The 9,644-nt window shown below is 41.2% G+C and overlaps 1 protein-coding gene and 1 pseudogene across 1 annotated transcript in view; one reads left to right on the top strand and one right to left on the bottom strand.

Annotated features, from left to right (window-relative positions):
- Nucleotides 1,816-3,119, bottom strand: Gm15006 (predicted gene 15006; annotated as a pseudogene).
- Kir3dl2 (killer cell immunoglobulin-like receptor, three domains, long cytoplasmic tail, 2) overlaps nt 3,880-9,644 on the top strand; it is a 96,151-nt gene continuing 90,386 nt past the window's right edge. Inside the window, exon 1 of the mRNA XM_006528538.3 lies at nt 3,880-4,010. The gene's annotated coding sequence lies outside the window, so the exon portion shown is untranslated. The remainder of the gene's footprint in view (nt 4,011-9,644) is intronic.

The following is a 9,644-nucleotide window of genomic DNA, read 5'->3' as shown; positions in this document are numbered from 1 at the left end:
CAGGACTATGCCACAGATGCCCTAGCATAATTTGCAGACAGGACCACAATGTAGATCCAAGCATTTCTGGCTGGACTGATGTTTGCATTTCTCTCTTGTTGGCTTGCAGAGTATTTGGCTGTACGTAAGACACTAGAATGTAGGGGTGAAGGTTCTATGTAGGCACCAGATTGACCTCTACATGTTTACTGAGGGGTCTCTCTCTCTCTCTCTCTCTCTCTCTCTCTCTCTCTCTCTCTCTGTGTGTGTGTGTGTGTGTGTGTGTGTGTGTGTGTGTGTGTTTCCTTAAACAATGAGGTCTTGCTGTCAGCTTGTACAGACCAAGTTATTGTCTTGGCAGTATTCTGGGTTTGGCGGGAGGGATATCCATGGGACCACTCTGGCCAAGATTTCTATTAGATTCAAACATTCCCAGTATGGAAGATTTGTTTGGTCACACTAGATGGACAGGTGATAATCCTCTCATTCTCTCTCTCTCTCTCTCTCTCTCTCTCTCTCTCTCTCTCTCTCTCTCAATCTGTCTCTGTCTCTCTCTCTCTCTGGAGATTACTCTTGCATTGACTTCATATATTTTAGAATATTTCTACTGCAGTAATCTCCTTAACACCTCTCAGCTCCCCATCGATTCTGTCTCTCCCACATTCTCTTCCTCAGTGCCATTACCCCTCTTCCAATGCAGCTGATCCTCCTATTCTTGCACCCTCCCCATTCATCCACAACATCCACTCTATTCTCCTCTCCCAGAGAGATTCCTGGGTCCCCCAGTCACTTCTTCTATACTGAACCTCTCTGGGTTTATAGATTGTACCTTGGTTATTATTATTTATTTAACTGAAACCACATAATAAGCAAATTTATACCACATTTATCTTTCTGCACCCAAGTTACCTCATTCTGGAATATTTTGTACTCTTCCATCCATTGGCATCCAAATTTTGTGATTAATTAATTGATGCTTAACATCTGAGCAATTCTCTATCCTATAAATGAATCACATTTACTTTATCCATTCTTTTATTGAGGAACATCTGACTTGTTTACAACTTATGGTGATGAATGAATGACCATGGTTGAGCAGCAACCATGGTTGAGCAGGTGTCCTGCTGGTAAGATGAATTGTCTTTTATGTATATGCCCAAGAGTGGTAAACATGGAACCAAAGGCAGATAGATTTCCATCTGGCATATTGTCGATCCAAATCAACATATATGAACTCACAGAGACTGAAGCAGCAAGGAAAGGGCCTGCACCAGGAAGTCTGCATATATATTATAGCTTTCAGGCTTGTCTTATTATGGGAACTCTGAGCATATGAATAGGTGGGTCTCTGATTCTTGTGCCTACACTTGGGGTCTTCTCTTCTGTTGTCTTGTTCATCTTCTAGGTGATAATTGTGTTTTATCTTATTCTAAGTCACATTGTTATGTTTAGATGTGATCACTTAGAAGCCTGTGGTTTTTTAATGAGAGACAGAAAGGCAGTGGATCCAGATGAGAGGGACTATGGAGTGGATCTTGGAGGAGTACAGCAAGTGGAAGTTAAAATTAGCATATTTTAGGGGAGGAAAAGTGAATTTACTTTGAATGAAAGAGGAAAACTTAAGGAAATCTGTCCAGAGCATATTAAGTGATAGAGAGTGGAAAAGTTGTGGAAGAAGATGACCAGTCTGCCAAAAAAAAAAAAATGAAAACAATTTTTCAAGCTCTGAAAACAAATGCATATTTTAAAAGAGAATAGATGTATGTTTGGGAAGTTGCAGGAAACCTTGATGCTCTGAGATATGATAGCATATTGCTAATTCAGTAACTCAGTTTTTAGAGTTACAAACATTTATGTCACAACTATGCCATAATGTGCTAAGCAGGCATGTACGGAGGACATTTACAACACTGGGACAGCCAGTGCTGAGACCCTTCCAGGCAGCAAGGTTCAGATGCACCACCATAGTGACTTACTTTGCTTCACTTAAACCATCTACATTCTTGGGTTTGTTAGTCCTTATTTTATACCAGACTTTCACTAGAGGCTCCCTGTTCTTCCAAATGAATTCATGACAGTACATGATATACTATATCCTAAGAGACCTCGCCATGATGCAGCTCCATAGTCAAAAGTTTCCATCCCAGGATCACCCCAGATGTATCCATGGCAATGATGGCTTTTAAGGCATTGCCTACCATGAATGGGAGAACGGGGAGGAAGATGATAGCGAGCCTCCCCCCAGGGATCTTGGTGCAGATGGCAGCATGAATTGTCATGATTGCTCCCAATGTGCCAACTGTAGGTCCTTATCTTCCTGTGGCAACTTTACACACATAACTGACAAAATTGGAAGGGACACCTTCAGACAGGCACACGGGAACAAACTGCTCTTGAACCAGCCTGTTCACAATGCTGGATGAGAAGTTCCACACAACACATATATTTGTGCCATGTGGAATAAGAAGAAATGACTGAACATCGACAGCCATATTGGAGACCAAAGGACCCTAGATTGTGGGTTTGAATGTGAAACATCTGACATGGTCAGACACAGAAACCACACTCTCCATAATCAGAATACAAGGGCGTCTGCAGCTATGATGCCTGTCACAGTCTTCTCGCCATCACCTAGGCTATTGCACTGTGTGTTAATCTCCTTTCTGAGGTCTACTTCTTTTTGTGCCCGTATGCTATCCAGCCAAATAGCTTTATGACATCAACACAATGCTGCACCTTGGACTTCAGTGGCTCAAACTGCCAAATAGCAGCTGATCCAAACGCACAGCCTGTGAACACAGTAGTGAAGAAAATGGGCTTCACTGGAGTTCTTATAAGCTAAGGGCAAGGATAAAAGACTGTTTCCCCTAGGGGTGGGATCAAGGCACATCTGTATGCTTGTCGCCATAACACTGTCTGATCTTCAAAGTTTATCCTTCCTCAGTACCTTTATAAATGTTCATTTTTTTCTGAAGAAATAATTTTATCCTTTATTCGTGCTGCTGTACAGCTTGGGTCTCAGAGAGCTCCTGGTAGCCTTCCCCCAAAGGAAGCGCAGAAAGCTAAAGACAGTTCCAGCCTCACTGTATCCAACCTTGCAATGCCCTCTTCCCAACCTCTGGCCCATCTTGGCCTGATCTTCCTAACCCTGCAGAAAGACATTATAAGGAATTTGACACGATACAGTGACTTTATTGTAGGTCTCACATGTTTTGCAGAGAACCAAAATTCTTGTTATTAATATCATTTTCTTTCCATTTTCAATAGATTCTTTTCTTATAGTAAATAACCTAAAAATTCCATAAAAATACTAAACTAAAAAGCCATAAATCGTAAACAAAGATGAGATGTAGATACTTTCAGGCCCTATGAATGTGTCTTCAACCTTTATGTCTTGATATGGGCTAAAATCAGTCTGTTGACTGTCCTTGTGATGTAGCTCAGTGGTAGTGCCAGTGTTCTTGCCAGCACAGTGTCCCGTGTTCGATTCCCAACATCTACAAGGTTTTTCTTTTCCTCTCTCGAGGTCTTTTTCTACTCTAAAACACATTTCTGTGGAGACCTCCATAGCCTCCTCACGATGATAAAAGAGCTCATCTATGATATGACAAAAATGTTGCTCTATACCTTGGAGATATTTCCATGGAGACCTCCATAGTCTGGAGAGTCCAGCCTGGTCATGTCTATAGGGATGTTCTGATCACAGCTTGAGCAAATCGCTGCTTTCAGGCCAGTGGGAGTTTCCTAGTGGGCATGCTTTCTCAGGTTATAGGTAACAAGGGGGAATCACTTCTGCTTTGAGAGAAAGGAAGGGAGGGATGGGCAGAGCATTCCTGTTTACTAAGAAGAGAGAGGGAAGGAGCATTGTGGTTGTCATGGAAACCTGAGGTCTTTGTGCACACTCTTTTCAGTGGCCAACCCAGGGATGTAGTGCAAGCTGCATTCTCTGTAGCCAAGCTTATGGGTTCCCAGAGGTGAGCAGTTGAACCTCCCTGAGGGTGGCAAGACAGATGCAGGGATCCCAGACGCAGGTAGGCTCACTCTCACTTCTGGATTTATGGCCAGTGTGTTGCGTGCAGCAGGAGACAGACTTGGGAACATTCTTCTTCGTCAGAGGGAGCTGCTCGGTTCTGGGGTGCGCTGGAGCCATTGCGGGGGAGCGTATTGAGGATGGGGAGATAGGGCAGACTATAATGTGCACTCTCTGACCCCAGTTTTCCCTCTGTCAAACAGGTATGAGAGGTGGTAATTAAGTGGAAAATTCTGAACAGTAGTATAGCATTTTCCTTTATAGATGTGTCAGATGATTTTTTTTACATATGCATTTTATCTTCCTTCCCTATTTTGTTGTTGTTGTTGTAGTCATTGTTGTTGTTGTTATTATTTTTGTTGTTGTTGTTCTCTTTTGCTTTGTTGTCTTTTGTTCCCTTTTTTCTTTTTCTTTTTCTTAGATATTTTCTTCATTCACCTTTCAAACACTTTCCTGAAAGTCCCCTATACCCTCCCCCCGCCCTCCTCCCCAACCTACCCACTCCTGCTTCCTGCCCCTGGCATTCCCTTGTACTGGGGCATATGATCTTTGTAATACCAAGGGCCTCTCCTCCCATTGATGGCCGACTAGGCCATCCTCTGCTACATATGCAACTAGATACACAGTTCTGGGTGGTACTGGTTAGTTCATATTGTTGATCCTCCTATAGGGTTGCAGATCCCTTTAGCTCTTGGATACTTTCTCTAGCTCCTTCATTAGGGGCCCTGTGTTCCATCCAATAAATGACTGTGAGCATCCACTTCTGTATTTGCCAGGCACTGGCATAGCCTCTCAAGAGATAGCTCTTGCATGCGCTCAACTGGCCAGGAAGAACGACACTGCAACAGGATCCTTCTGCACATGTTTATTGGGAGAGCATTGATTGCATAGGCGAAAGAAGAACCCCGAACAAGGAAAATGATGCTGCTTATATACCCCTCCATGTGACATGTCAGCTCCTGATTAGCTGCTCACTCATCACCCCACTACTATGCCCCGGGATGGGCAGTGACTTGGCACGAATTTACTCTTGCACCTGCGCACATTACTTGTTTACCAGTTAGGCACAGTGGAGGCTCGTGATGGCAATTGCTCACGGCTCTCCACAATAGCTATATCAGGATCCTGTCAGCTAAATCTTGCTGGCATATGCAATACTGTCTGGGTTTGGTGGTTGTATATGGGATAGATCTTCATGTGGGGCAGTCAAATAAAATCGACTTTCAACCTAAAGTTCTCATTAAGATAAGGAGAGGCACTTCTTACACATCAAAGTTAAATTTTACCAAGAGGAACTTTCAGTTCTGAATATCTATGTTGCAAATGCAAGGGCAGCCACATTCATTAAAGAAACTTTACTAGAGCTCAAAGCACACACTGCACCTCCCACAGTAATAGTGGGAGACTTTAACACCCCCTTTTCACCAATGGACAGTTCCTGGAAACAGAAACTAAACAGAGATACATGGACACTAACAGAAGTTATGAAACAAAGGGTTTTAACAGATATCTACAGAATATTTTACCCTAAAACAAAAAGATACATACTTTCTTCTCAGCACCTCATAGTACCTTCTCCAAAATTGACCACATAATTAGTCATAAAACAGGCCTCAACAAATACAAAATTATACAAATTATCCCATGCATCCCTTCAGATCACCACGAACTAAGGCTGATCTTCAATAACAATATAAATAATAGAAAGCCAACATTCAAGTGGAAGCTGAACAACACTCTACTCAATGATAACTTGGTCAAGAAAGAAATTAAAGACTTTCTAGAGTTTAATGAAAATTAAGCCACAACATACCCAAACTTTTGGGACACAATGAAAGTAGTCCTAAGAGGAAAACTCATAGCTCTGAGTGCCCCCAAAAAGAAAATAGAGAGAGCACACACTAGCAGCTTGACAACGCATCTAAATGCTCTTGAAAAAAAGGAAGAAAATTCACCCAAGAGGAGTAGACAGCAGGAAATAATCAAACTCAAGGGCGAAATCAACCAAGTAGAAACAAGAAGAACTATTCAAAGAATTAACCAAACGAGGAGTTGGTTCTTTGAGATAATCAACAAGATAGATAAACCCTTAGCTAGACTCACTAGAGGGCACAGGGACAACATCCTAATTAACAAAATCAGAAATGAAAAGGGAGACATAACAACAGATCCTGAAGAAATCCAAAACACCATCAGATCCTTCTACAAAAGGCTATACTCAACAAAACTGGAAAACCTGGATGAAATGGACAAATTTCTAGACAGGTACCAGGTACCAAAGTTAAATCAGGATCAGAGTAACGATCTAAACTGTCCCATATCCCCTTAAGAAATAGAAGTAGTCATCAATAGTCTCTTGTTTGCAATTCACTTTGTTTTGGGACAGCATTTTGCTGTGTCCTAGCCTGGCTTAAAACTCTAAACGATTCTCCTGCCTCAGCTTTCTGGTGACAAGATTACAATTGTGGGACACTGTATGGTTTGGATTAATTGGAAATTTTAAGTTGCCATCTTTTGTGGTACCCACTCTGCACCATAACCCTAAATCTCCTCAGTACCATTGCCAGATGACACTGGCACAGCATCTGTCTGCACACCTACTGTCTTAATGTCACTAATAAATCTCTTATAGAATGAGCAATCTTACTCAATGTCCCAGTAAACAACAGAACACATGAAATCTTTCCCATTTTTTTATTTCTTTTTCCTGTTTGACTTTTGGAAGTATTTCTGAAATTATCATAGACATTTGCTATTGAATATGAATATTTCAAACTTTCATCCTACTCATGGACTTAAATCTTCTCATTTTTTTAAGCTATGGACTTTTTTTTTATATTTTAATGATTTCACCTTCTCTAATTCACCAATTTTGATTTTTATTTGGTGTCTTGTCTGTGAAATCTTCACCTAGAACCCCGTGACAGAGATTTTCTTTTGTACATTCTGTTAAAAATTCTTTAGGCTCACATATGTATACAATGCTCTGTATATGATACATAGATCTTAACTTATATTTGTTTTTGATATTCATTAGCTTAGTTTATGTTAGTGCTCTACCTTCATGAAGAATGCACCAGATCTCCATATAGAAGGGGTGAGCCACCATGTGGTTGCTGGGAATTGGACTCAGGACCTCTGAGAAAAGCATGCAGTACTCTTAACTACTGAGGTATCCAACAGCCAACATTTTATATTTGTGTTTCTGCATATATGCTTACCTCAGTACAGTTCTCTGACAGACCATCCTTTATACACAGAGTTGACTTTGCATATTTGTCAAATAGCAGTTGTCCAGGAAGCCAGGCATGGAACATATGCCAATAATTGCAGTGCCTGGGGTTGGGAGTTGTAGAAAGAATTTATTCATTTCTCAGCCTAGCCTACACACAAGTTTGATTTGAGCATGGGCTACACAGATAAATGTTGGCTCCAAATTGACAGTTGTCTGCACATGTGTGAGTGCCAGTAGGACTGCTGATGTCTGTCTTTCCGGACTTGTCAACCTTGATTCCAATACCATTCTGACTCAGACACCTTAGGTCTATATGGAGGTCTCTCTTCACGCAATCTTCTTCTCTGACTTTGCTCTGTTTCTTGCATTATTTTTTCAATTGATTTGTCTATGAATTTTGGAATTAGACATGCAGTTAAAATAAATAGTATAAGTCTTATTCCTGTTACATTGAATATGTAGAAAAGTTTTGAAAGAATAGATATCATAGCAATAATGAACATTCAGACCCATGATCATGTATATTTTGGATTTATGTATGTAGTAATTCAGCAATGTTTTGAGCCTTTCTAATGTATACGCAATATAGGTATATGTACCCAGATTGCTCACAAATAGCTAACATTTTTTCATTCAAGTATTCCTGTTTGTGCTGTGTGTGTATATGCATGTGTGTGTTCCTGCTTAGACTTATTCAAGCTTCTATAACTTCATCAAGTCTAGACTTTATATTCACCTTAGACCAGGATTGAGTTCCAATCTCGGGTGTATATTAGATATGTCTGAGACATGAAGTTTTATATGCAATCAGAATATACTCAGGTGAAAGGTTTCCCAAACTGAAGAGTTAAGGAAGGTCCCATCAAGTCCAATGTTCTCTTCCTCCCCACCATAGTCCATCAGGCCTGACTCACACTGATGCAGTTCTCATGAAAGCCACGAGGTGGGAGCAAAACTAAATTCTTGCATTTTAGTGAATAGGGCTGATGTTTTACAGAGTAGCAAATATCCCAGAGTTAATGTATCTCTGGTGGGTTTGGAAGCTTCAAGGGTGTACTAGAGAAGTTCCGTTTGTGGATCACCACAGATCTAGTACTCAACAACTCACTTCATTGCTGCTCAGTGTAAAGTGAGCAATTCAAACTGTGTAAACAGTGCTCCTTCATAGAGAATATGGTGTCTGATTATTCAGGGGCATTTTGTAAAGAATATGGTATTCATACTTGGACTGAATTCTGTGGCATTCAGATGCATTCCCCAAACACTCCAAGTGAAGGATTAATTGCCAGGGGTTCGTTTCTCTCTTTCTCAGAAGACTTACTTGCCTCTATGTTGTCAGGCAGGATGAAGTTTTAGGTACAGGAATGTACTCTTCAAGCCACCAATAGAGAATTGCAAACATCAGTCCAGCCACAAATGTATTGATCATCATTTTGGTCCTGCATGCAAAATATGCCAGGACATCTGTGGCATAGTCCTGTGGGAGCAACAACCAACATCTGAAGTGACTTAAAGCCCAATATAACAGATGGACCTATACCTGACACTGCTTTGGTGACCAAGACCAGAGACTAGATAGCCCAGGGACCCAGGGTAAAACTAGATACCGTTGATCATAACAGAAAGGGGATATAAAATGAATCTTGGAGTAAGCTCAGGTTGTCTAACAACAAATAATAACAGGAAGCAACAATATTTCTTCCTTAATCTCTCTTAATATCACTGGACTCAATTCCCCAATCAATAGATATAGACTAAGAGACTGGATACATTAAGAGGATCCAACGTTTTGCTGCATACAGGAAACTCACCTCAGTGACAGAGATAGACTTTACCTCAGAGTAAAAGGCTGGAATAGCCATTTGGTGAGGAAATCAGAGAAAAGGTCTGGGGATAGTGGAGGTAGAATCTGAGTTTAGAGGAATCTTAGTCCTGTTTTGACATCCTTCAAGAGGACAGTCCTAGGTCACAATAACTTTGTTGTGTCTGTTGTAGATATCTCTAGCAGAGAATCTCCAGTGGTAGGTGTTGGGAAGGCTAGATAGAGTCTGGGCAGTAGCAGAGCTAGCATGAAGAATGACAAAAACAGCCAGGAGAATGGAGGAGAGGGGGCTTGTGGAGGGCACATGGCCTGGGAGATCTTGTTGTCCTTCTGGATGTGGTGTTTCCTCTGCCTCCTCCTCCTCTTCTTCTGTCCTTTGTCTAAGTAGAGTTTCAATGCAGTGGCTACAGCCTCCTGACAAATGGTTGGACTGTTAGCCATTCCCTGTGGGAGAACAGTCCATTCATGTTGTGAGGCGGGGCCAAAGTTGTTAATGGGGGTTACTGAGAATGCAAAGCGTTCACAGTCTCAGGGATGGAAAGGGATGGAAAAAAAGCATTTTTTAAATGTCTATTGCT

Source organism: Mus musculus, chromosome X, assembly GCF_000001635.26.
Source record: "Mus musculus strain C57BL/6J chromosome X, GRCm38.p6 C57BL/6J".
Taxonomy (NCBI): Eukaryota; Metazoa; Chordata; class Mammalia; order Rodentia; family Muridae; genus Mus; species Mus musculus.
This window is presented reverse-complemented; position numbering and strand designations above follow the sequence as displayed.